This window comes from Columba livia, chromosome 1 (assembly GCF_036013475.1).
Source record: "Columba livia isolate bColLiv1 breed racing homer chromosome 1, bColLiv1.pat.W.v2, whole genome shotgun sequence".
Classification (NCBI taxonomy): Eukaryota; Metazoa; Chordata; class Aves; order Columbiformes; family Columbidae; genus Columba; species Columba livia.
The window spans coordinates 93,466,986-93,494,787 of record NC_088602.1 but is presented as its reverse complement, the minus strand read 5'-3'; the positions used below and the strand labels follow the sequence as shown (position 1 = coordinate 93,494,787).

The 27,802-nt window shown below is 41.5% G+C and overlaps 1 protein-coding gene across 13 annotated transcripts in view; it reads left to right on the top strand.

Moving 5' to 3' along the window:
• Positions 1-8,508: 8,508 nt before the first annotated feature.
• Positions 8,509-27,802, top strand: part of CLDN14 (claudin 14) — a 29,176-nt gene continuing 9,882 nt past the window's right edge. For 7 of the 13 annotated variants that reach the window (XM_065067666.1, XM_065067656.1, XM_065067621.1 and 4 more), the window contains exons 1-2: positions 8,509-8,887; positions 11,699-11,884. The gene's annotated coding sequence lies outside the window, so the exon portion shown is untranslated. The other 6 variants (XM_005511364.3, XM_065067672.1, XM_065067637.1 and 3 more) reach the window with 3 other exon arrangements.

Genomic DNA, 27,802 nt, shown 5'->3' with positions numbered 1-27,802 from the left:
TAAGCTTTGTTTACAGACTGAAATAATGTTGTGTTTCTCAGGCACCAGTTGCAAAGTGGAAGTCATTAGGTGGTAATACATTATCAATTGTCAAAAGAGACAACTTGCAAATTCACACAATCAAACTTCAATTCTGGTTCCTTCAATCTTTAGCAAATTCTAAGAACAAACACCACGGCACAACTCTACATGTTTAAGAGACAGCTTTTAAATCACAAAACGCTCCAAATGGCATACGACTCCATAGCCAAGAGCTTCGTACTGTTGAATCTGAAGAACTCTCAGAAATATTCTCCAAGCGAGTTTTGTTAAACTCTCAAACTGCAAATCTAAGTCTACATCTATGTTAGCAAGCACATGGCCTGATAAGACTGGATTTATAGAGTGGAAAAAATGGTGCTGAATATCTGATGTGCAGATGATACATGCTTCGAGGGAATTTACTCCAGGCTAGTTTCAATCTGGGCCCACAGACTGAATACGTAGGAATAATTGGAGAGCATTAAGACCAACACTGGAACACATTGTCTGGTTTCACTTAATCCAAAAGGAAACCAGTTTGTGTACTCAGAGACTGGTCTGTGCTGTGAGCCAAAGCATGTTAAGTGGCAATGATCAGGAGATCACTAATGTAGCTGCACCATAATTAAGTGTCAGTCTGATCTACCAGGAAGGTTCACATTTACATTTCCTAAGACAATTATTAGCAAATTTAGTCAGAATGGTTATATTTCTAGTCCTAAAGAAATCTCAGTGATAACAAAACTTGTCCCTGATTTGTCAAAATTTCCTGTCCCATTCTACAGATACTTTGATCAAAAATAAATTGGAAATTGCAGTGTGTCCTTGCAAAATTCCTGTATATATCAACCTAATGACTGAGGACTAGAGAGAGAATTTGAGCCAAGTCATGGTTCATAACTTGATTTTGAGCCTGTTCCAGTAACACCACCCTGCCTCACGCCAGTTTGATTTAGAGATAGGCTTTGTGCCCAGCATCTAATTTTGTATATAATTACAGGTTTAATGTTTATGCTGTGGTCTTTGTAAAAGGAGGAACCTTCAAACTATGCCAACAGTCTGAATAGCTGCTTAGGTTGTGACTCAAATGCTTTAAAAAAACAAAAACAAAACCAGAAAAAGTGAAGATAATAGATTAATACAGCTCAAACACATTCACGCTCCTTATCTGCTGCAGTACTGGCCCTTGGGCAGTGCAGGAAGCTGCCCTCTGTACAGACGTGTGCACAATGTTTAGACGGAAGTGGCAGACTGAGATTAGGATCACCATAAAAGAGGCTTGATTTCAGCATGTAATGTGAGGATTGTTAGCTATACCTCAGAGATGTGTTTTCTTTTTGGGATTCCTCTTCCATTGGCATATGGATTGCTGAAAGGCAGGAATTAGACTCTGCTAGTCAGCAAGACTGATTCTGTAGCTACTTTCGCTCGCTTGCATCCTTCATCCTCAGAAATCTTTAGCCATGCTGTGTAGGCTTGTCCTCAATAACAAACTGATACTACTGGAAAGTTTTTGTACAAGATTCACAGAAAATGGACAAATAACTGTCGGTTTTAGGCACAGCAATGCAATGATTACAGCGTAACACCTTCATATGTGCCTATATCCCCTTGTGGAAGATAGCTCTGATGATAAAGCTGAAACTGCATTTCAGAATTATTCAATAACTTTTAAGAATAACCCAAACAAGAACTGATTTTTTGCCTCAGAAGTTACTAGCAGAGGAGACTTCTGTATAGTCCTGATCACAAACTGTAACCAGATCAGTACCTGTGAAGATAATATGGAATAACATAGTGCTGCAATTCTTTGATCTAAAACTGAGACAGGTTCCAGCTTTCCTCTCATGTTCCTGTGTGCTACAGCTTGACTGGTTGTGTGTTTAACAGGCACTGCCAACCTTAACAGGCATTTTGACTTCTGAGACTGGTGATATACTTTAGAGACTGGGTACTATTCAGAAATTAAATTAGAAATTATTGGTTTTACTTTTCAAATAACCTACAAAAATATTAAATTGTTAAAATATATATATATAAGGTCTTCACCTGCAGATTTCTTCATAGTTTTAATACCCTGAGGCAACTCCTATTGATATAAAAGCTATTTTGCTAATAGCTAACAGTCAGTTTGCCACTTCTTGTGGTGGGGGGAAATTGGTGGCTTAGCTACCACACGATTAAATATGCACTGCAGTCTGTAAACCTGTATTGCATCCCAGAACTCATAACTGTCATTATTAGCATACTGTTCAGTTTAGCTGCAAATGATGTTCTTCCATATTCTTTGAGGTGTCATTTTTTTTTAAGAAATCATATTCTATAGAAAAGCCGTCATTCAGATATCGTCATCTAAGTCAACTTCTAAGCTTGATGTTCTGGTCCTATTAGGAAAAGGAAATGTCTTTTTAGATAAAGTTGTTGGTGCACTGTTCAAGCACAAGGAAACACAACACACAGCTGAGAACACATTTTGAACTGAGCCACGTAAGTTTTTTCTCAGCTGCAGGACTTGGGATTGCTCCTGACTTCAGACTCTAGGGAACTCCTTGACTAGACTTTTACACCACCCAGAGTCAGGTGAGATCAAGGTCTCATCAATCTTGCCCACACCCGGCTTCTAGGAGAAAACCTGGCTATGTAAGGCAAAGGAGAGCTGTGGTGCAGCACAGACAGGTCTCTTGACACTCCACAATGGCACAGAGCCTAAACACAATGAGAAAACCATTTTAGGAGTTGTACCTAATAGGAATGTGAAAAATGAGTGGGGAGATGTCTGTGTACAGCTCCAACCTTTCCCTGAGGAAAAATAATGCTATGGAGAACAAGCTTAAGAAGGTAAAACCAGAAGAAATATCAAACAATATTTACCTCTCAGAGCAGTAAATGGTTAAAATGTACAAGATTGGGCACAAGCGCTCACGCTGGAAAAATTAAGCCAGTGAGATGCTCATGCCAGTACTCTTCTGAATGAAAAGCCATCTCCTTGTGCTGCTCTCCTGGCTCATGATCATCCTCCTGACAACCGTACACTCTCCCAGATGTGGTGCAGCTACTGTCCATGTTCTCCAGCAGCTGCCTGGCAGGAGCCTCTGCAGGACTAAGCATTGCTGAAGCCCAGCAGCTGCCTTGCCCCACTACCTTCTCATTCTGTTTCCAGTCCCCAAACCACAAGAAACCACGTTACACAAGCTGTAAGCAATGAGAAAGCTGAACTGCACACACAGCGCTTCTTAGGCTGCAAGGGTAAGGGCAGAAGAAGAGACTGCAAAATCAGAGCAACTTTGGCACTTCACATGTAGAAAAGGACCTGTACCATTCACTCTCTGCGAAAATGTTAATTGAAGAGTTTTACTTTGGTGTTCTCCCTCTCCATCTCTGTTACAAATAAATAAAGAAATGTAATGGGGAAACAAAGGCGATGGTTTCTTCTTCGTACGTTGAAACTTAGAAGAGCCCAACATTTTAATTTTAAAAGTTTATTCAAAGCATTTAACCATCCCAACTACTTGACTGCTGTCAATGCTGTGACAATGCCACAGGGCCATGGACAGCTGTAGTCACAGGCCACTAATGGCATGTTATAAAAAATCCATTTTTGCAACACAATATATCTGGTAACAAAATGTTCAGAGCTTATTACATATGTGTGTATAAAAGCTCACACAGAATGACATATTTTCCTTCGGTTTTCCCTGTCACAAGACCCTTTTACCTAACTGAAAGTAGCTGCGTATTAATAACTTTATCAAATGCAGGTCGGAGGTGACATTAAGGAATTATTTGCAAGTAGTGCTTGGAGCTAGTAGAAAAACCAAAAGGATTTGGAAGGAATCAATCAATGGACATCTGTGAAGATTATTTGGCTGTTTTGGAGCAAGAGAGACATCTCAGAGTGAAAGGAGCTATTTCTACTCCCTGTTAACTATGTATGTGCTACACACCTCACTGAGCTTGCCTGCTTTATAACTGAATGCAACACTAAAAAACCACAAACAAATCACATACCCCTCTCATTTTTGTGTACATGTGTGAGAGATCAGGGTTCTTCACCTGGGACTCATGTAAACAAAGATTTTTCAAATCTTCTTGAACTAACTGAAGTGGTGGTTGACAAGAGCAGATTAAAATGTGGTGCTGTACAAGGCTTGTCAAACACATTCTTTCTAAGATAGTGAAATATGGCAGTTCCAAGAAGCATTTCAGAGAGAGCATAAGTGGATGTTAGCAATGAAGCATTAGCTGTCCATTTTAAAGCAAATTACTCCAAATTAAATGGTGGGAAATCCTGGGGGGAAATAAAAATCTCTTAGCTCCTTACAGGGAGTTAAATCCTGGATGGAAATCTGAGGACATGAGCAGAGAGCTTATGGGTAAGTTCTGCTCCATTTCTCACTTCTCTGCTGATGGCATTAAACATGTTGCATGTCACTCCCATAAACAGCTACTTCAAAGATTTTTAAGAGCAGCTGTTCCCATGTGCATGTACCCTCTCCCTTCCCAAATTCCACAGGCTCAGATGGCACAGCAGCACAGGCAACTGGAGCTCCTTGTTTAAGGCACAAGCCTACCAGGTGAGAGGCAATAGCTCTCTCCCAGCCTTTGTCCTCAGGCAACATATCCCACTGCAAACCACTTGGTTTCAGCTGGTTTTCACTTTCAAAACAAACAAACGGAATGTATGATGGGAGACTACTGCCCTCGTGCAATGTTTAAGTTTCTCCAGGAGAACACATCTTCTAGCAAGGCCTCCAGTCAAAGATGCAGCCCAGAGAGTTTCAAATAAAGTTGCTTCAAACCTGGAACCCAGGTATTTGTGCTTCAGCCATTCCAAGACCCTCTGCCCTCCAGTAGCTTTCCTGAGCAGCCCCGTCACTGGCTAACTTGGCACTCCACAGGGCTATAAAATTCCTCCATTCTAACCTCCATTCTTGGCAAAAGCTGGAATTGGTTTTCAGAAGCAGAACACTTAATTTTGGCAGCAACCCAAGGGCAATTCATGAGAAGTCAGCTGAGCTTGGGTCTCAACGCTATCATCGCTTAGCAGCATCTAGTGAGGTGAAGCAGTCAATTTGCCTTAGGTCACTAAAGCTTTAGTCCTTTCACACAGTGAAAAATACTACTATGATTTCTCCCGCTTGACTTTGTCCATTCTTGACCACACTAACAACAATGATTTATTGTTATAATTATTCATAACTATAACAATATCTGCTGTTTCACAGACATTGTGAGTCAACACCTATAACCTATATAGTTCATAGGATGCCTCTGCATGAAAATCCTCCTACCAAAAATGATGTCACAGCAACACTAGGAACAAGAAATATTATTGCATTGTATTAATTTTGCAGCAATATGATGGTGCACTGCTGTGGCTAATAATACACACGTACAAAGGGTTTCAGAGTCAAAAAAATGAACGTATCAGTCTTATGATGGGCAGAAGAAGGTTTCCATGCCACATGGAAAGAACATGTTTTGATGAGATATGTTAGGGAATCATTATTTCCTAACGTCCTAAATGTTTCAGAGTACAGTAACTTGTATGTTCCTAGAAGTAGGTGGTCATACGCTTCTGCTGTTTCCTGAAACAGAAAGCTTTAAATCCAAATTTAGGGACATAAAAGAAAAAAAAAAAAGAAGACTGTTAGATCATCTAATCCATCCCCTGCCAACCCAGAAACGTTTCCCAGGTTTGTTAGTGGTTTGTCCATTGCACTACTCAGTGAGTCAGGCAGTGGGACCTAGTGCACCACCTTGGGGAGACTCTCGCATGGTTCAGTAAGACTAGTCAACTAAGAAATTTTTCTTAATATTGTTTTATGTAATGATGAGATCAATAGGGTGGATATCTGGCTTACCCTAGTAAGACCTGTTGCTGGGTTCCCTGCTGCATTTCAGTTTTAATTTACATCCTCTAATCCGCTTTACATTGAACAGCACTGTGCTTCCCTTTAAAAAAATCTCATGCTAGCCCTGTACATCCATCACAGAATAAATAAAATAGATAAATGTTCAAATACCTGACCTACTTGTTCAGGCTTTATGAAGGCTCTGCCAGACTTGCAGTTCAGATGTATATCAAACATCTGAAGGAGGCATTCTCTCTTGCCTCATCACCTACAATGGTTTGTTCTGGATTTTTTTGTTAGGTACTAAACCTCAGGAATATTAATATTCTTTGCAAGAGACAGTCCCTTGAAACAGTATAGCAAGTAGAGATCTGCCAAGACTTGATGATATAGTGGCAGTGGGATTTTTTTATTTTTAAAAAATAAATCAAGAGTGAAACGTCTGTGACTGAGAAAGGCTCAGAACATGGAATCAGGAAAGCTCCAACAGCTGTGAGCACGGACAGAGAGGCCGGGTGACTCTGAACTTACATCTGGATTCAATGTTGGGCTGATGCCTCTCTTTGGAATGATTTGCGCCAAATGCATCAGGCCGAAACATCCATGACCTTTCTGGGGAGGCAGGGATAGGGAGCTTAATGGCTAATGCGAAGACCTGCCTTTTGCAGACTGGGTGTGTCCTAAAGGATGTTTACTGGTGACAGCATTCACAAAACAGAGTAGAAATTAATAGCCTCATGTTCAAGAAGAATATTGAATAAGTAATTTAATAAATGCTTCATGATGATGCAGCCTGGCGGTAAACAAACAAGTTTCCAATTCAGATACTGATGTCTGCACATTCCCAAGGCAGTTTAATGCTTCAACCTCATTTTCTTTAGGAAGGGGTACACACCTATGAGACTTAACCAGACAAAGGCATCACCAGGTCCTTACACACCCATTTGAAAGCCCTGACTTCGGATTCATGAAGGTGTGAACGCGAGACCGCCCAAGATTCTTTCCCTGAAAAACTGCAGAACTCCAGGACAGGAGAGCTCAGCCCTGGGTCTGGGCTTGGGAGGGCTGTGCCCTGCAGCCCCGGCCACAGCCCCAGCCCCAATCCCCACCCCAACCTCAGCCCCAGCCCCAGCCCCAGTCCCAGTCCCAGCCCCAGCCCCAACCTCAGCCCCAGTCCCAGCTACAGCTGCAACCCCAACCCCAGCCCCAGCCCCATCGCCCCGAGGAGCCGACGGCGGCGGGCAGGGCCGTGGGCGGAGGGCGGGTTCTGCGGCCGAAGCAGCGGCCACGGAACCGGCAGATCACACTGACATCTAGTGGGTATTTGGGAAAGTACTTGGCTGTCTTCCGTACATACAAGAATTTGAAGAAATTACGAGGAAGCGTTTTACAGACCACTCATTTTCGTACATGAGGAGGATGTCTGAAAAGGGCTCTTGAAGTCTGCGCTGAGCCACTTGTCTTTATTGCTCTCACTCAGCAATGCAAGAGAGCATCCATCCCCAACTTCGCATGGTTTCGAGGCCAGGTGAAATTCTCATCATGTTTCCCTCCTCGCCAGTTTGCCTTGCTAGCCCCAACAAGCAGAAGTCGCAAGGTATTCCATAGCGGAGGAGAAAGTGTAGTTTTCATTTTTTTTTTTTTGAGGAGATATAGTGTTTTCCAAGATGAGAAATGTTAAATGTGTCTACAAGGAACCATAGCTCCTGGGTGCCTTCCAGTGCTTTTTGGATTGGGAGCTGTTATGTTCACCAAAATCCAATCCTACAGCACAGGCCATTTTGTTTTCTCCCATTGAAGGTACATATTTAAGAATTAGGTATTAGAATAAAAGAAAACCTTTATTCCCTAAGGATATTCATCACTATACCGATAGTGTTTCATAAGTGCCGATGTGAGACTGACCTTCACCACGGTTTTCCACAGAAGCAGCTCCCAAAGGGAGGAAGATTGCCCTATATCACCAAATAATTTGAAGCCTTTCTCCTCCTTCCACTCCATCCCCATCACATCCAGCTCTCAGAACACCAAGACAAATGGAAAGTCTGGAGAAGAATATTTATACTCGCCCAAGGTGTGGTTTCTGAAACAGCTCTGGCATTAGCAGAGACAATGATGATCCTCCTCCTTGCCCCAGCTCTATTTTGCTCACAGTTCCCACCTACTTTCCAGATGCAGTCAACAAGTCCCCTTTTGGGGCTGAGAGGGAAAAGACAACTCCAAAAGCTAGAGCCAACTCAACATACCTTCCCGCAATAGGAAGTACCTCCCTGTAGAGAAACGCATCAAGAGAAAGGAACAAGGAAAAACAGATGTAAAATATTTTCAGTTACATACTCCTAATATGACTTTCGTCCCTAGTTTAGCTCCATTCCTTCAAGTTCATGTTACAAAAATACAGGAATTGGATTTGAGAGAGAATGGGATAGGAAAACCAATTACCCACCCTGGTCTGACACTTAAGTCTGAACCCTCACAGTGTAAAGCATACTGCTGTAGGTAAAACAGGGAGCTAACGATGTATATTAGACTGAAGAGACCCCATATTAGCCAGTCATGCCCAGCTGCGCTGTTGTCTCTGTCTCAGTGACCACCACTCCAAAACTCACAGGCTCTTTGTCTCTAGGAGACTGTAAATACTCAGCTGAACTCGATGCTCCCATTCCAGCATTGCATCCTCCACCAAACATTTAGGCACGTTCTGCTTCCTGATACTTCTTCTCCTATGATAAATTTAGACAGCTTGGATCATGTATTACCATCTGGTTTCTGACACAAGTCTCCTCCTAAGCAAAGGATCTGCCTGTAGCATTTGTATGTGGAAAGATGTGTTTCTAATTCCTGCTTTCAAGGTCTCCTTGAGCACTGCCTTCTGGTAGTTATTGGGCTTGTCCTCTGCAGCATCTCCCAGTGGTCCATGTCAGATGATATGAGAGAGTCCTGTAGGACACCGTCTGATGCTGACAGCGGATCAGCTCTTCACTTAGCATACAGCAGGACAGCCTTACTGGGTGAGCATGTCACTCCCTGCTGGTGGCTTCCCAGCAGTGGGTATACCGTTTCCCCCTGCGACGCGGTACCTCTCAGCTCTAATCAAGTGTGTGATGGTATTACCCTTTAGCACTTGTAGCCCACCAGGGATTATCGCCATGAGCTTCTGTGTCGATGTTTCTGAAGTATGTAGAGGCAAGTTGCCGGGATGTCAGAGGGCTGTACAGAAAGCGTAAGTCACTGCGGTGGAAAACAGGCACTTCTTGTCTTTCCTATTAAATGTGTGGATGAGAGAGAACGAAAAACAAAGCTTGCTTGTTGTGTTTTCCTAAGCAAGGCATATAAAGCTGATTATTTGTAGAACGAAATATGTAAGCTTAACTTATGTACCTGTCAGGAATTTTTTAATCAGCCAGAGTTTAAAAAAATTTCAGTTCCTGCATGAATTGAAGTTATAAGAGCAGTATGTTTATTTAGTCCCGTTCCAATGAAGATTTTCTCTATCCCAAGCTGTTAATAAGTAGGAACAAAGTTGGGGCAACATCATGTTTTTAGAAGGTATGAGACTTCAGGGAGGGATGTGGGGAGAGTGATTTTAGGATGTTTTATTTTTGCCTAATGAAAAACAGAGTTGATTCTAGCCCACTGTGAACACAAAGGGCTGTTTTAGCTGTTTGGCGTTGTTCCTGATGTTTGTAACTAAATAGCACTAGCAGATGAAATCTTTTGATACCTTATTGACTGCTTCTGAACAGCTTCCCTTCCATGACTGCAGAAGTCAACATCAGAAGTTTACACAGAATTTTAGGTCCAGTATTGAAAGGCTCAGATTTTAAAGAAGGAAAGAAAAAGAAAAACACACTGTCTTCTACACCAAAATGAAAATCAGGGCAAAGATGCACATATGTGCAAAGTTTCATTTTGCAGCAATTGTCACAAAGTATTTACATTATTTTTGTAGAAACTTCAGTTTCTGGAGCTCATTTTCTTGTTCACTTTGCATCATATGTTGCCAAAGTCCATGGAGCTTTCTAGCTTTGGATGTGTGCAGACAGTTCTGACTAGCAGAAACTCTTTGAAAGGAGCCAGAAAACTGATTCACACACTCCTTCTGAATACATATTGAAAACCTTTGCCAAGCACTAACCTAAACAGAGCCAGCCTGTAATAAAGCCCAAGAACTTATTAATTCACAGAGTGCAGAAGCAGGTGCTGTGAGTCTGCTACTTCTGCAGCTGTGGCTTGTGCTCATCTTGCGATAGCTTTTCCTACTCTCATTTAACTGTTAGTGTAAAACTTACCTTTCAAATACACAGTGATGAAGTGAATTTTAATTAGCAAGAGAACTCAAGAACCGAGGATATTAAATTCACACTCTTGAGCTACGAAAAACTTCCTACCTTTCTACAGTCATTACAGAAGCCTGTGAAGGGGAATAGGGACATTTACCTTATAAGATCCAGTGGCCTACATTTTTGCTTGAGGGAAGTGCTGAGGCAGTAACCTGAACCCCATCCCATTATTTTCCTAGCTCTCTGCCAGTGCAGTCTATTCCCTATAATAGCTTGGTGGTGCGTGTTGCTCAGCTCACTGCTTGCATTCACACAGCAATGAACCTCAGAGTGGTGGTGGCACAGAGAGACATGCACAAACCCTTCTCCATTGGGAGAAGTTTCCATTTTTCCTGCCCAGCTGAAATTCCACTCACAGGGGTGGGGTGTTTATTTGTGAGAGAGGACAATGTATACTGTATACAAGTTCAGGCAAAAAGTCCCATATAAGAAGCAAGCAGGATGTGGAAGGATTTAGATACAGGATAAAAATTGTAAAACTGGCTTTAATATTGCTATTATGCTTCCATGGGAGAGTATATGTTAACATTTTTAAATTAGAGACAAACACAATACAAAGGTAAGCCTCTGAGAGATAGCCACATCTCTCTCCTTTCTACTCAGACTATATTTCTTTTTAAAGTAATAGTAGGCTTCCTTCACTTAAAGAACATCAGTGCTCAATGGCATCTCAGTTCCTGGGTTGTACACATAATTATATGACTGAAATAGCAGATTTCATCAGTAAGGCTGCATTTGTCTATTACAATCACAGTCTGTTAGATCATTGTTTGGTATAAACCTATGACCTGGATGTTACTTTTCCCATATAGTAGCATGGAGCAATAGGGACCGTGTTTGAAATACACACTGAAGTTTTTTTCCCCTGAGGGCTATGTTGCCACTTTGCTTATCCACTACTTCCTCCACATTAATTTTGAATTTATCAGTCAACTTCAACTAGACTTGAGAGAGCAGAAGCCTCTGAGATGTTAAGTTCCTAAGCATTTCATGAAAAAAAGCAGTTAGACAAAGAAAACTTGCCCTGTGAATGCAGAACTACATTTACTAAACAGCACAGAAACAATTCAGGGATGCTCAGTGCTCCACAGGAAACAAGTTTTTTGGGCCCACTTCTTACTAAAATGGAAGTATTTGCAGCTCACCCTGATACAGGCCAAGCATCCTCTGCAAAGTAAAGGCTGAAAGTGTCCTGTGAGACAAGAGGTCTTGAGAGTAGCAGAAATCCAGCCTCACAGTAGCCCACCTAGACCTGTACAGGACGTTCAAAGGGAGATGGGTGCTGGACATAAGTGCCAGCTCATATGACTGTTTCTCAAAAAAACCTCAGCTTCCTAAGAAACAAAAGTACCACAGGTTGCTACTTACAAAAAAACCACTCCAAACAACCAAAAAAATTTCCTTGGATTTAGCCCACTTAATTTCCACCAAAGAGGTAAGCTTTTGTGCAGAGCACAAAAGAAATATTTTCTGTTCCAGATTCTTCTGGGAAGAACAAAAAGCAAACATTATCCAGCAGAAAAGAACTGGAGAACCAATACTATACACACAAGAGCTTTCACTCCAGCTACAAGGCAGCTTGGCTATGCTCAGTTAAAGCAGCCACAGCTGGAAGACTGGGGAACTTCAAAACTTCTGCTTTAATTGAAGCCTTTACAAAGACAAGTAAGTAAATGGTATGATTTTTCACACAGCCTATATTGGCCCTCCACTAACTCTCCTTCCCCCAAGTATAGGAAGACTAAGTTTCAACCTACTTGTCTCCACTCTCTTTTGCATTTAAATTCCCAGTGAGGCAGAGCTGGGGACTCTCCCCACTCCATCTTAGCAACCTAAACAGGTGGGGAAACCCCTCTTCATGTGCTTGTTGTCTTGCCTTTAATTCTTTGAAGGCTGCAAGGTCTGTAACAAAGTTAAGAACATTTGAACTTCATTTCTGATGGCTCCCATGTTGCATCTAATCTTCTTGCAGTACTATCTATGGAAATTCTTGGTGTGGGCTAAAAACACCTGCTGCAAACTTGAAGTTTTCTGTTTGGTATCAAATTTTCAAGATTGTGCTAAATTCTGTAGAAACAGAACATTTGATTATCAGTGCATGTATTAATGCACACATGTAAAATCAATGTATGTGATATGAAATGTGTGTGGTTAGTTATTTACGAAGATAACGTTAGTGGAAGTATTTATAATAACTCACTATCATCACATACCTGGATAAAGGGTACAAGATGAAAAAGACTTGAACCAGTTAGATCCTGCACAGAAGTCTTTAATTCCTTTCACTGTTAGTCTCAGAAGAAAGTAGGGGAAATAAAACCAAACCCACTATTTCTATTCATCCCCCAGAATATAACACATCAGAAGCCTGAGTGAGAGCTATTATTCCCTGCCTCTCCTTTAACAGTGAGTAGGTGTTGCCACAAATCTCTGTGTTTGACTGATGAAGTAAAGACAGCTTTTCAATCTTCAGTCCATATTGCTTGACTTTTACAGCTTTAAAAATTATGTCAATATTGCTTTTACAGTATAATATTTTTGTATTTCTCCTTGGGTGTATTCTAAGTTTGTTTAAAGATAAAAGAGATTATTATTAATTTGTGTGAAAGAAAAAGCAGATCCTTAAATCCTTTCCTGCTGGAAAATAAGGTGAGGTGTGTGCTTAGCAGTGGTGGTAGTTAAGAGGTTTCTCATATTCCTCCTTTTCCCAGGAGGAAGAAGGTGATTTGTAAAAGCCCTTATTCTATAGGAGGATCCACTTACAGTGTTTGAGGACATGAATTCTATCCCAGGTTATGAGTTTTAGCATTGTTGTAAAGATTACCCTATTAGGACTACTTATCACCACCATTGCTTTAATAGAATAAGGTGTTTATGAAGAACTGGTCTGAAGCTCTCATTTGCAATACTCAACAATAAACAAAATATTGCTATTAGTTACACAAAACCTAGAAAAATGTTGAATATTATTCAGCTGGAACATGATCCATTCGCTATCCATTCAGCCAGATAGTCAGGCCTTATAGCAAATTGCCCCATTCTCTTTCCTATGGTGTATTTTTGGATGCCATACAGATGCCAGTTGTTGAGAAGTGGAGCTTTCCAAAATTGTTCTGAACAAGAAAATTAGATGCTGAAAGCAACAGTGTCTTTCCTGTTGGCTTCAGCAAGAACAGACTACATGAAAAAGCTGCTGCTGGAACCCCACTTGACACAGATGACTTCTATTATATTACCCATTACTGGTGTGTGTCCGGCAGACTCCAGCTTGTGATATGGTCCTTAGACATATGCAGTGGTGTGCTGTGCTTATTGCAGCCTTAAGCCTGGTATTTTTGTTTTGTTGACAGTGAGACATTTCTTATAATTGTAATAATCTTTCCCGGTCATTGCATTCAAAGCGATGTTCACTATTAAGCAATGGGATTTGTAGCTTTTTTCACCAGGTGACATTCTGTCCATCCTTGCAGTGAGTATAATTTTTATGGGAGAATTAACCATATGCTGCTGTTCCGCTTAATCTTGTAAGTTCTTTGGCTTAGTGTGGCAGCTCTGCTCTGTCTTTAAAGAAAAGCTCTGCAGTTGTTGCTTTTGTGATATAGTGGTCCTTTGGGGGAGCTTTTTCAAAAAGCAAGGCGTCATGTCTTCTGCCTCAGTCTTGAGTTAAATGTTGGGCAGATCTACACAGACATAACTTGGTATTTGGGTTGAATTTCCTACAAAAGATTTGCCCATAATCCATTTGTAACCATTTCTAGTTACAAAATGAAGTTTATAGCTCATATGAAACAAGCTGTAGAAAGAAAATACTCAGGTTCTGTGACACTGGCTGCCCTCCTTGTTTCTCTCCCAGCACCATCTCTTTCCTCGCAGAGAGCAAAACTGGTCACAGAGTAACTGCAAGAAAGCTACCATGAGTTTCCACCAGCTGGGAACTGAATGTGGGTCACTGCTTGTAAGACAGCTCTACTCGCTTCTGTAACATCATTGTGCACTCCTTGATAGGAAACCAACCCAGAAGGTCCCAGCTTTTGCTACGTTACCATGCTAGTTTCTGTTTGTTTTTTTGTATAGTGAGGTATTGGTCTGTAACAATAAATACAGCAGAAGAAATTTTGTTTGCTCCTCATTGAATTAAAATGATTTTTTTTTAATGGATTGCGAAAGAGGGTTTAGGACAAGTGTGGAGCATGACAACATGCACTGTATGAAATGCAGGTCACTTCAATCAGTCACAGGGATTACATTAAAGAGTAAAATTCTGCTTTCTTGAACTGCAGGGTGGGTCCCTTTGACTATTGACATGAGAAAGACAAGAAGACTTGATTCTCAAAACAAATTAATTGCTCAGATCTAAACCACTTCTTAGAAGGTTCTTGAAAGATTTTTTGAACACACTGTTAAGAAAGGTACAGCATAAAATCAGAAGATGACATTTATACAGCAGGAGAAATACACTGAGTTTGATCTTCCATACTAGCCTTATCTAGGAGAGATTAGCACTTACTGTTTCTCCCTTGCCATTTTGCAGAATGCTAAACCCCTATTTTTCAGGTTCATGCAAGCACCTGATCAAAACACCTTTCTGATAGGAACCCAGAAAACATATCCTGTTGGTTTTGCAGTCTGTCCTTTACATTTCTCTCTACTCAGTTTGAGCCATGGCAATGGTGATACTTTTGTCTCTGTTGGTTTTCAAGATGTTTTAAATTCAGCATGTTGTATAAGGAAAAGACTCCAAGAAAGAGGCAAAAAGAGATATGTGAGTCATGGGGACCAACTACAAAAAGGAACTGGGGAAGACGGAGAACATCTTTGCAGGCAAAATGTGTTTCACACCCCTTGAGCTTTTGCCCTCCATCCCCTATATTGCTGCACATCTCACTTCCCTGCCTCTCTGCTTCAGGAACTTCATGCTTCTTCCTTGTGACAAAGGCTCTGTGTCCTATCACATTCCCTTTTCTCTCCCATACAGTAGATTTCATTATTCCTTATCCCAGTATTGTTTCCTTCATATCTGAGTTCTACAGTCCTCATCTACAAGGAGCTTATTTTCTTTTAATCACTTCTTCTCAGTATGAGGACTTGTGTGCCTCCATGTATTCATCCACAACTCCTTCAGTCAAATCTCCAGATAATAGAAAAGGAAAAAAAAAAGTTTGAATTTAAGGAAAACAAGAACAGAATTTGCTGTTCTTCTATACTCTTTTATGGAGTATTTGCTGTTTGAATATACGGTGAGAGTCACACTGTGAATATTTCTGCTGAATCCTGCCATACGGACTATTATGGAAAGGTTGTAGCTCCTACAGTACTTAACTATTTTGGAAAAATTATCTCCTGTCTTCTGGGATACTTCCACACAAAGGACCTTTTTTTTTGTATCTCAGCATGAAGCAGAGAAGCCAAGTAAACTACTGAACCCTCCACAGTGGGGCTGTGAGTCAGCTCCAGGGAGAGTTTAATCAACAACCTGTCATCTTGCCTGAGGATGGGAGAGCTTTCAATTACTTTATCTCTTCACAGGAAAAGTGTCTATCACTTGGTTTCTGATATCAAGCACAACACAGGGAGGTGGAATACTAAGTTCTTGTTTTTAATTAAACCACATTCCTTTCTGAAGTTGAGCCCAGCAACTGGGAACACCTCTTCCCTACACATAAGATTTGTGCACTTTAGACTCTCAGAGTCCCTGTGTGTATAAATGTTTCAGAAATATACAAAAGATGTAGGAGCTAAAGCAACAGCACAGAAAAAAAAAAAAAGAAAAAAAAAAGAAAGATACAGGATTCTAAATCTCTTTTGGTGCTTTGGAAAATGTTAATTTCTGTCCTTTCTGATCATAGTGAGAGGAAGAAGGAAGAAAGATGCACTGTGAGCCACACTCAGACCATTTCAAGGTTTTACAGCTGAAAGACAAGATCCTTGAAGCCAGTTATTTAACTGGACCAGGAGGCCAGAGGGTTGCAGAGGACTGGTGTGAAGTGCTTTCTTTGGCATGTCCAACTCAGGAGACAGGTCTCATGAACTAGTTACAGGTTCTGAGTGCCTTTTTGTGGTTAACTCCAGCTTGAGAATGTATTGCTTGCAATAGTCTAACTTGAAGGTGATGAAAGCATAGTTTACTCAGCCAAGTTCCACATTCAGATGTGAGGGGCACTGTTTCCTGGCTGGTTTCAGATGAAATTAGGTGTTCGTGTTGTTATTTTGGTTTCCTGAAACAGAAGGAGCAATAGGAACCTTAGGTCCACATTCATCTCAGCTGCAAGAGGGCCAGTCCTTCCAGCAGAGATGAAATCACAGCTCCTGCAGACCTGTTGGTTTCTCCCGTTTTTGCTACACCAAATTGCTTTCTCCCAGTTATTCTCCAAAAAAGACTTTGTTGCATCCGGTTTTCAACTTTTTTTCAGACTGCAGACAGCTAGAAAAAGTGTTGCCACGTCATGAGAAAGAGGGAAGACTAAGGCTGCTGGGATAGTGGTGACCCATAACTCATGGTGTCTGGTTCTCCTGGCTCACGGTTTGACACAGACAACAAACAGGAGGAGGGTGATGAGACTGTGAAGAATTTTGCAGCTAAAGGTCTGAGAGAAAATCAAGAGACATAGGAACTACTTTGCCTGAGTCTATTGTGAGACCTCTGAGATGGCGTATACCGTCAGTCCCTGGTGTCAGATTGCCCCGTTTTGGAAAAGGCACCTGTTTCTCTGGGCTGGGCCAGTCCAACCAGCTGGCTTTCTTCTAGTACCAGTGTAGACCTCTTGCTTGCTGCTGAGGTCCTGCCAGCTCCTACAGGCTGTATGTCACAGATTCTTGATAATGCAGCACATTTCAGCAGCTTTTCAAATTGTTGATTGCAGATTGTTGTCAGCAGTTTTTCTCTGAAATGAACCTTCCACCGTTTTTGACACTTATGGAAACAGTCATCACTCAGTTAGTTGAGTCACTGCAAGACAGTACTGATGAATTTGAAATCTGGTCTGTTTCTGGCATTTCAGAGTACTTTGTGATGCCTTTCACTCAGACCATACTAAATACAGAATATCTTCTTATCAAGACACTAGTATCCTACAGCTGAGCTCTTGTCGTAGAGACTCAAACGATATCCTTCCCTGGGTTCAGAAGACCTCCCATATTGAAAAGAGAGGTACAGGCAAACGAGTAGGGTGATAACTATATATTTGTGTTGTGTTGATTAGAAAGGAATGCAAATTGAAAGTGTTAGTTCTAGTATTACTAACTTGGTTATTTTTTATTCTGAGCTCTTGCTGAAAAGACATGTATTGGATGTGTCATGAGAGTAGTTTTGTTTTGTTTTGTTTTTTAAATGTCTGTAAAATTTGCAAATGTTGTAAGGGCCCTTATTTACTTTGCAATTATCCTGCAAGAGCAGTGCTTGGTCTCTTGGCCACATTTTTCAATTACTGTAATTCTCTTTTGGTAGGCTTCCCAGATAGTGGAAGATGCAGCTGCACAGTCTCAAAATGCAATGGGCAGCCACTGTCACAGTACAAAGCCTTGCTTCGCTCTTGGTGCTGAAATCTGAGACCACATCATGGAGCCTGTCCTGAAGACTTCCTGCTAGGGTGTGGCTGAGAAGATCTGGGCTTAAATTCATGCCCTCAGAAGGGGTCTCAGATCTGTCTGGAGAAGTTTCCTCTGCATGAAATGGGAAATGTGGGAATTTGCTCCAAGCACTCCTCCCAGTCTACTGCATGACCAAACATCCCTGTACCCTCATTTCTCCTTTTGTGTGACATGGGTCATACTATCTACCTTCTTCTGTAAATCTTTGAGATCAAGAATTGGCTGTAGGCAGGTAGAGAACAAATATCATGGCATTCGCTGGGGTAAACACAGAAAGCCTCCCCTACAGCAAATGTGCCTCAGTTCTCCTTGGGCTAGGGGAGCAGGTATGTGCTCCTGTGTTCTCCCAGATCCTATGCCCAGCCTCACTTACACAGCCTTTCCTTTTCATCGCAGGGTGAGGAGCCCCCCAGACACATTAGTTATCATCCATTTAGTATGCTGTGTTCCACACAGTGGCCATCAAAACCCATTTCTGCTCTCCTGACAACATCATTTTTAAAATGAGTAAGACTGAAGAATTTATATTCCGAAACAAACAGTGGTAAAAGCTTTTACTGACCTACTGCCACTTGCCCGAGGACCTGGAAGTGAGCTACAAATTGCATGTCACTCAATGAGCCATTATAGATTCACCCTTCTGTGGGTGAGAACTCTCCTGTGCTGCTGACAGTGATGGAGAGATTGCAACCAGCTCCTTTTGCGTAGGGCTGGGGATCCTGACTAGGAGGCAAAACTGAGTCTCAGCTGTCCCCAGGCTTTGCCGAGCTGTTTGGCCCTGGAGATTTGATGACAATTTTTCCTATTTGCTCGAAGAGGGAAAGAAAAGCCAGCCCTTGTGTGGTGGTCTCTCCTTTAGGACCCACAAAGCGCCCGATGCTCCCGACTCCTATAGCTTTCAGCAGGTGCTCAACAATTTATAAGTGACATCGCCTGCTACACCATGAGACTTGCTTAAATTTGGTCTTTTCATCCTTGAGTTTATATTCATTTTCTTTAGCTGGTTAAAAATGGTGCCATTTTGTTGATCTATCCTGTTTTATATTGGCAGCAAGTATAACGCTTTCTGCATATGACTCTCATTGGGTTTGCGTCCTGAAGCCAGCCAGGGGTAAGGAGACATTTGTTTTATTTTCTCACAGGTGTGCCTCTCTCTGTGTGTTTCCCTCTGCAAATGAGCTCCATGGCAATTAAAATCTAGTCAAGTAACATCCTTCTTGAGTTTTTCTTTTAGCATATTTTTAGTATAGTTTGTTGGTTTTGATTTTTTTCTTTTCCAAAAAGTGATTTCAGCGTCTGGTACTCCCAGGACCGAAGTGGATTGCTCTACAGCTGAAATAGAACGGTATAATAACAGAGGTTTGAAGTTCAGATTGCTTTCATGGTGTGCCCAGAAGCGAGTCTTGTAAATGTAATTATTGTCAGATAATTTTTCATTTTATTTATTTAACTTTTTCCCCACATCATTGATTGTCAATAAGGACTTTTTTCCCGCTGGACCATTGGATGTAAGAGAAAATAACTTGTGCTCTATTAAAAGAGCAATAACTAAATGGTGATATACAAAGATGTGGCTGGTGAGGCTTCAGGTTTGTTTTTCAGTGGAAGTTACACAATTCCAGAAGTCTGAATTTGTCATTTACTTTTTGTCTCAGAAGTTGCAGTATTCAGCCTAAGAATATGTAGTTTTTACAAACAGAATTTTATAGAAATAACATACATCTTTTTTAATACAATGTTTGGTAATAAACCCAGACCGCCAGCATTTTAAAGATGTATGTAAAGCCTTGGTGCCAGTGATTCCAAAATGATTTAGAGACCGGCAACACAGGATCAGATTCTGCTTCTGTTCCTCAGCATGAGTCATTTTTTTGCTTCAACTCAAGTCTTTTGAGGCTAATTTGCAATTAGATAAAGCTCCATGTGAGAAAGAGCAGCAGAGCTGGACCCTGAGTCACCTGGCAGTTAGCAAAAAAATTGAGAAATGCCAGAGACACCTGAAATTTTCACTGAAGGCTGGTGGTCACCAGCAAATAGTTATTCTAGTGGTAACATTGAGTCTTGGCTTCACTAGCCTTTTACTACTTAAAGTAAACACTTACTTGCCAGATTATTATTATCTTGGCACTTGATGTAAAAAAAAAAAAAAAAGAAAAAAGGAAAAAAGTAGTTTTCCATCTTTCTTAAAGCTGTGTATGCATTTATTGAATGAAAGCATTTATTAAACATATGGGGTCAGATTCTCAACAGGCATTAAATAACTTCCCTCTGTTGCCAAGTACTCTTGCTTGTTATGTTTTATTATGTTGAGAACTTCGGGTTGCACAGGTAGAAAATGGTGGGAAATGGATATAGGCAGAAATGCACTATGAAAAGCCAAACCATTTTATATCTCCTGGTATCATGTAGATCTGAATCTTGTGGTTTTGGATTGCCCTCACAGCTGCTTCTATATTATAAGGTCATGAGCAACACAGAGATGCTAAATAGGGAATGACTATCCTAATATTGGACAAAAGGGTCATACAATGAAACTAGGATACAGAAGGTTCAAAACATTAAGGAAAAAAAAGAGTGTTTTACCCTCTGCCACAGGGCAGTTGATATTAAATGCTTGCATGGGTCAAAAAGTAATTGGACAAAATAATGAAAGAAGTCATTAAGGTGAAATACTAAGATAACATTCCATGGTCAAGATCTGTGAATGTCAGCTTGCAGGGTCAATATTCTGGAAAATCAATGCTATATGCTTTTCCTATTTTTACTTTCTTTCCAAAACCTCAAATATTGGCACTGTTGGGACAGTCTACAGGAGTGGATAGATCTCTGATCTCACTCAATATAATTTTTCTTCCATTCCTACATGAAACAGGTTTTTTGAGCCAAAAATGAGAAAAACTCACACAAAGAGGCTGCTGTATATTGAGATACACACTTAAGCTATTAACTGAATCTAAACCATAACCCAAATCCCTCAAATTATATGTCTTCAGACATAGGATTTGGTGTGATCCCCTCACCAGACACATTGATGGCGCACAGAACTACTAGGTGTAGGGATATCCTGACTTCAGAATTCAGGCTGATTTAAATGAGATGGGGTGTTTGTAGTATCTGGTAAAACTTTGTCCATTCCACAGATAATCTCTTCTGATCTTCAGAAGAATGGGGCAAAGCCTGGAGCCCCTCCTCAGCTTTCCTCACCCTGGCTCAACTTCCACTGAAACAAGACTTTTGCCCACATAAAAACATTTTGACTTTCTCTAGCAATGACAAATATCAGTAGTCAGACGATACTCCTGGCTGAATATAGGGTGCTATTAAGGCTGAAAACTAAGATGTTGCAATGAGAGAGTCCTGACTGTGTGACAGGGGTTCAGAAGCATGAGTTAACATGCACCACTGGTTGCTGGCACACCTTCTGTAACTCAGGTGGACATCACCAAACAAAAAGAGCTGAAGATTGATGTCGTGTAATGCTGCCTTGTATCAGCATCTTCTACTAGCCCAAATGAAGTCTTTCACTCGTTCCTCTCTGAGTTTTCAGTCAGCTGAGGTCAGCTAGCATTCACCCTAGTGATCGTGTCCTCTGAAAGCTTATTGTTGTCGACAGTGGTGAAAGAATGATTTGACACCACTCAGAGTTAAAAATCTTGGCCCAGGACTCATTCAAGTGAATGGTAACATCACTGGGTGCTGAATTCAGGACTGACAGTTTTCTACCTTCATTGATTTGTCCCATTTGTGTAGTGAAAGAAACCCAGGTAGGTAAGTCAGAAAACATTTAGGGACAGGTTCAGCTGTTAGCACAGTAAGGTCACACAGATGTCAGTAAGAGGGTCTGGAGGCTTTTATTACTTCCCTCTCTTTGCAATAACTACTTTTTAAAATTATCCACCAGCCATACAGCACACCACACTACACTGCTTTATCTATCAGCATCCAGACAAACTACTGCTACTGGGCAATCCTGGAGGATGATTAAATCATAGCATACATTAAGTCTAAGAAAAAGGAAGATAAATATGTGTGTGTAGAATCAGGCTTATATCCATATTCTTAATAAGGCTTTAAAGCAGTTGTGAAGAGTCAGAGAGTTCTCACGGAGAATCTGATATGTAACATTAAGAAAACTTGACCCTTTTACAGTACCTTGCATCCTGAGACCAAGCAGCTGCTGTGATCTTCACAGAATGTATGATATTCCAGTGATACATGGTAGAATAGAGGACAAATAAAACAGAAAGGGTAGGGATTAGATAGTTTAGGTCCAAAAGGCATTAAATGGCCCTTGATAACTCCTGGGAACTATTTATTGATTCCCTCTATGCATTGCACATTCCCATTAAGTGATTTCATTTCCTTATTTCTCCTAATCACATCACTTGGTTTAGAAGTCTTTTGCGTTCTGAAACCTGGGGGTACACAGATAAGTTCAATTTCTCATGTGGCTATACTTTTTATTACATGTGAAAAGTTGATACAGTAAAAGTAGCCCCTTGGAGCCAGCAGGTCTGGAGCTTTCATCATTACAAATCGCTGCATCAAGGAAGCACCGGCGGGTTAATTGCTGTGTTAGTCTCAGTCAGACTAACATGTGGCTTTTTCCATCTCTGCAATGGGCACTGATAAAGTCCTTGGTAGATGTGACTGCCTCTGAAAACTACATTGCCACCTTGGAAACAGTAGTAAGAGATCAGTAATAACAATACTAATAAGACAGTGATACTGTAATGGTCAAATCCTTGAGTCATTGTAACAGCTGACTCTGAAAATAATCTATACCAGAGAAAAAACTTGTTCCCTATCGGGGTATAATGCTTGGAAACAACATCTTCATTTTGCGGGGCGAGGAGAGACTGGAGAAAGAGAGAGGGGTTGCTGCTTTGTGATTTGTTTTTCCTTTAAAAATGAAGGAGGAAGTGGAAAATATTCAAATATTTTACTTTGGCAAAATAGAAAAAAAAGCATCCTTTACTCTAGCTGACGCTCATGTGTCATGCCAGGGCCACCCAGTGCTGTTACTGCCCTTGCCTTAAGGAGCTGCCATTGCCCCAAGCTTCTCACTAGCCAGCCTGACGGCATCTGGAGCATGGAAGGTTCATCTTCCTTCCCTGGGAGCAGGTGGAGTCCCCTCTGCTCTGTCCCAAAGCACAGGTGACAGCATGGGACAGCAGGGACATCACTGCTTCTCCCAGGAATGGGATGACCCCGGCCACTGCACACTCCCCTCGCAGAGCTTCCAGCCCACCCAAGGCAGGGCTCACCGTGGGCTGCAGCTCACCCAGCCTGGCTGCTGGCACTGCTCACCTCTGAGCCAGGGAAAAAAATCTGCAGCTACACTGGAACAAGAAAGAAATGAAAACAGAGATACAGAACGTTGGCTCTATTGCCATTGGCTCTGCCTGCTGGGGCACAGTAATCAGCAGCTGCTAATTCCCGAAAGGTCCCTCCTTTGCAGATATTTACAGAGGCATCTGCAACAGTCAGCTGGACGGCACCTAAACGGATGAAAAATAAACCTATGAAATGGTATTTCCTATTCTTCGGAATGCAGTAAAAATGTGTCCTGTTTCTTTCAGCACCTAAACATTCATCGGGGCAGGAAAAGACACTGGCACACGGTTTAGGGAGATGTATATGCAGAAGTAGTAAACCTGTGTCACCCATTATTTCCAAATTAAATATCCCCATCATTGTACATATTTTTAAAAACTAGCATACAAGCAGCGTGAATAATTTTCTCCTATATGATGCTGAGCCCTTTGGAAGACATTTTAGCACACTTTGTAGCACAAATTATTTGTCTTTGTTTAAAAAGATATCCACTTTCCCCTGCAACTCTTGGTCATATTTGTACAGATGACTTCCTGCGGTTAACACATTTGCTCCAAGTGTAGAGCCGTGTGTGATTTAAAGTTAGTAACAAAACGGTTCATCACAGACAGGTGTAGAGTGCCCCTTCTTGCTGCAGAGGGAAGAGGACAACATACTATGTGAGAAGCAGGTGCCTACTGTGGTTCACCCAAACTGGACCGCGGGACACTGCCCTTCCTTTGCTCTCAGATTTCACGTTCAGCCGATGAGGGGTAAAAAGCCATCTCATTGTGAAGAGCTGGCATTAGCCTTCAGACACTGCTTAATCCTCTTCAAGGGGGGTTAAACATTATACAGGTCTGCTAAGACTCCTCACAAGGGGAGAATTTTCACCTTAAAAGACCAGCTAATAAAAGAGCTCCCACCATCTGCTCACCCCCAGAAAACCAGCCAGCAGTGGGCACAGAAACAAGTTCTTAACTTGAGATGCAAAGCAATCTGGTTACAAACCGAGAATGACCTGTGTTTTGTTTTAAATGAACACAGTTTCTCTTACTTATTATGCTACTTTATGATTCCGTATAGACAGAACACTCACGTTCAGGGAATGTGCACACTAGCAGCCATTAGATGTAATTTGTCACCTGTTCAAATCCCACATGCATTGATAGAAAAATTCAATTCAATTTCCTTTCAAGTTTAAATATCTCTAAAGATATTCCCCAATCCAGGAAAGCACTTAAGCAAGTGCTTCACCTTACGCATGTAAATGGTTCTAGTGATGTCAAGTGCTTTCCTGGAGAGGGTTGTGATCCATAGCAGATGTACACCTGCACTGTAGAATGAACACCCAGCAAATGCAAAAAAGTTAAGGCACCAGGGTACTAGAAACACACTTGATTATTTTTGAGGTCCTACAATTTTGTTCCTGTCTGCGAGATTTTCAGTTGGAAAAAAACCCCACAACCAACAACACTAGGGAAATTAGCCACAGAAAGGCAACATTTCAAAAGCACATAGCTCTCTTAGCCTCTTGGGGAAAATTTCATACAATCCTAGTTTCAAAATAATGTTAAGGTTGCAAAATTGAGCAATCATAAAAGCCAGGAAATTTAAAAAGTTAGTACGTGTCTTTCAATGTTAGCTCAGCAATAGCAAATATATGTAGTGGGAGAAGTTTATACTTGCAATTTCTGTGTTAAATATAAACTTTAAAGTACTTTTGTTGACAATTAATAAGCAACATAAGCTATATTGGGTATTTCATGTCTGTAAGAGGCATCTTAATCATAAGAATTTCCTGACCTTGGAATTCAGAGGGCTTGGTTTTGAAATATAAAATGTCACTGTTGTGTTGCTGAGTTATCTAGGCTCTTCTCTCACTTATGGGTGAAAGTCATCACTGAGAAAGAAAGGGAATTTCACGTGTGTTATAACACAGTTCTCACACCAGAATAGTTTTTTGATGTTTATGAAAACCTATGATTTATATAGTTAGGGAACTGACTTAATTTTTGGGTTTTGTTTTTGTTTTTTTTTTTTTTTTTGAGAAATAAGAACTTCTGTGGTAAAGAGACCGCAGCGCTTCCCCCTTGTTGGCATGAGAAGTAAACCTCCCAAAATAAATGTGTTCTACCTGAATTAATAATACGGAGCTGTTCTGCAAAATGTTTAAAATACAGAATGATCTTTCCAGGCCAGTGTATGACTCTCTCAAATCTACATGTTGTGGTTTAACTTACCATGAAAATCTAAATACAGTGTGATGGTAGTGTTTAGATAAGGCAGATGCAGAGTGGAGTGCAGGCTTGGTATTGCAGAAACGCTGATCCTTATAAATGAGCTGTATAGCGTTCTGGGATTTTCCTGGCTGAGTCTTTCAAAACCCAGGCTAGATTAAATCATCACAGCTGGGAAGAAAATATCAAGAGTTTAAAAACTACTTTATGAGAGTTTTAAGAGTGTGAAAGTTTTAAGAAGTTAAATAACTACAGCACTCTCTGAGAGCTACAGGAAAGATGAATGACTTTGTGGTCAATTGTCTTGTTTATTCTGATATCATCCTGAAAGACAAATGAAAGTGTCAAAGGTGTGGTGAGGAATTCATACTTGACCTAAAGGTAGCTATCAAAGCAAACACAGGTCCAAGTGTGGTGGTGGAGACTCCCACACACCCTCAGCTCAATGGAAAGATGACACCCTGAGTTCAGTGCTTCCACTGATTTTTATGTTATGTCTTGTGCAGTAAGTCGCGAGTATCTTGAGGTCTCTGCTAGTCAGGTGTCAGCTTGCTTGTTAATGGAACTAAGCCAGCCTGGGAATAAAATATATCTCCCATAAGGATATGCAAGTGTGAGGACCTAAAGCTTTATGTGACATCTCCATTAATATGTCACAAGTCCAAACTTAAGGCAAGCACCCAAGGGAGAAGAAGATCTTTGTATTGTGTTTCATTCCAATGTATCACCCCCTTAATCAGACTGACTCTGGTGGAGCTGCTCTCTGCTTACACCAACATGAGTGACTTCAAACCCATTCTCAGTTGTGTCTTCAGTGCACCCAAATGTCCTGTAAGAAGGAATGGAGACGTTCGAACAGGGTTACCACATATCTGTCCAGAAATGCACCTGCAGCAGCATTGCTAGCTGACCCCCTGGGGTCTGTCAAACCTGGGCAAGTGGCACCATGTGCCCCTGGACCCCTTAGGCAGCACAGATGCCACCCTCAGGGTAGGTGCAGTTTGTACGGCATACACAGCCATATAGGATGTGCTGCTCAGAGATGGCCCATTTTTCTGTCTGGGAACCAAAAAAGGCAAACAGATACAATAAAATGTGTGAGAGGACTGTGAATGCCCACGTGACTGTGGGGGGTTGGGATGAAAGCTTACCAGGCCAAAGGGGGAGCGGAAGGGAGAGGTGAAGGATGCCATGAGTCCGTGCATGAGGAAATCACAGGGGCATGTCCCACTGACTCTGGGCAACTTAGCTTGGATCCAGCAAATGGCTTTTCCCTTCCCCCTCCTCCCTCTGCTTTGTGGCTGCTGAGTGAAGCATGGCAGCCCAGATCTTATTTCAGCTTATGCGATGGTGCATATTTTCTCCCTTAGATCTTTCAACAAGAGAGCACCAGCCTCTCCGTGTGGGACCACTAATGCCCCCGGGACTGAGCTCAGAGCTGGGGGGTCAGGAGGGGAGGGCTGGCTGCAGTGCCAACCATCGCCTCTGGAAAGCCATCAACAATCTCTGGAATGAGAGGATAACTGAAGATGCAGACCCCTAGCAGCTTATGCTGCTGGCAAGCCAGTGAATTAGATTTCAGCCTTTAAAGTACAAATATTCAGAAGGAGTTTCTGAAACCACCTGCATCATAGGATAACACTGACCAGGAGCAATAAATACAAAGATTTTGCAACAAGCAGGTCGGTGCCAGTCTGAGTAGCACCATCCCTTTCTGAGATCAGTTTATGTAATGACTGAAGGGGCAAAGACAGCATTAAGCACAATAAATCACAAAGCCTTGCAAAACAGATTAAATTAAATTAGGTTGATGGCTCTTTTAAGCACTATTAAGTAATGTAAATAGCATGAGAGTGAGGAGTAGAAGGGGAAGAGGGAGCAAGCCCAGGTAAGATGGATAATAAAAAAGGTATGATAACTGTCAATAGGTATTTGCAAGGCATACACATTAGCGCGGTAATTTGTTTAGGCTGATTCAAGGAAATAATGGCTGGGAGAAAGAGTACAAAGATTTGGTTTGGCTCTCTGGGTGTAATTTCTAAACTATGAAGTGTAGCAGACTAGAGCAGTCTGCCACAGGAAATGTTAGAAACTCCAAGGCTTGAGTAATTTAAAAATTGACTGGGCAAAGTCACCTGAGAATAATCTAGAGTGAAACGCTCGTGCAACTGGCAGGCTGTGCAAGCACAATGGTCACTGGTCATAAATTACAATAACTCGGATACAATAGGTAGCCAGCAAGCTGCACACATGCAAACGGGGTGACGGAGCTGAAAACCTCTGTCTCCCAAGCTACCAGAAGCCAAATACTGTGTCAGTGTAAATTGGTGTAGCTCCATTCCCTTCACTGAGTGATGGTGAGTGGATTTATGCTACCTGAGAGCCTGGCCCAAGGGCTTCTGGCCTTCGAGCTGAAGTAGTTCCATCATCTTGTGGTATT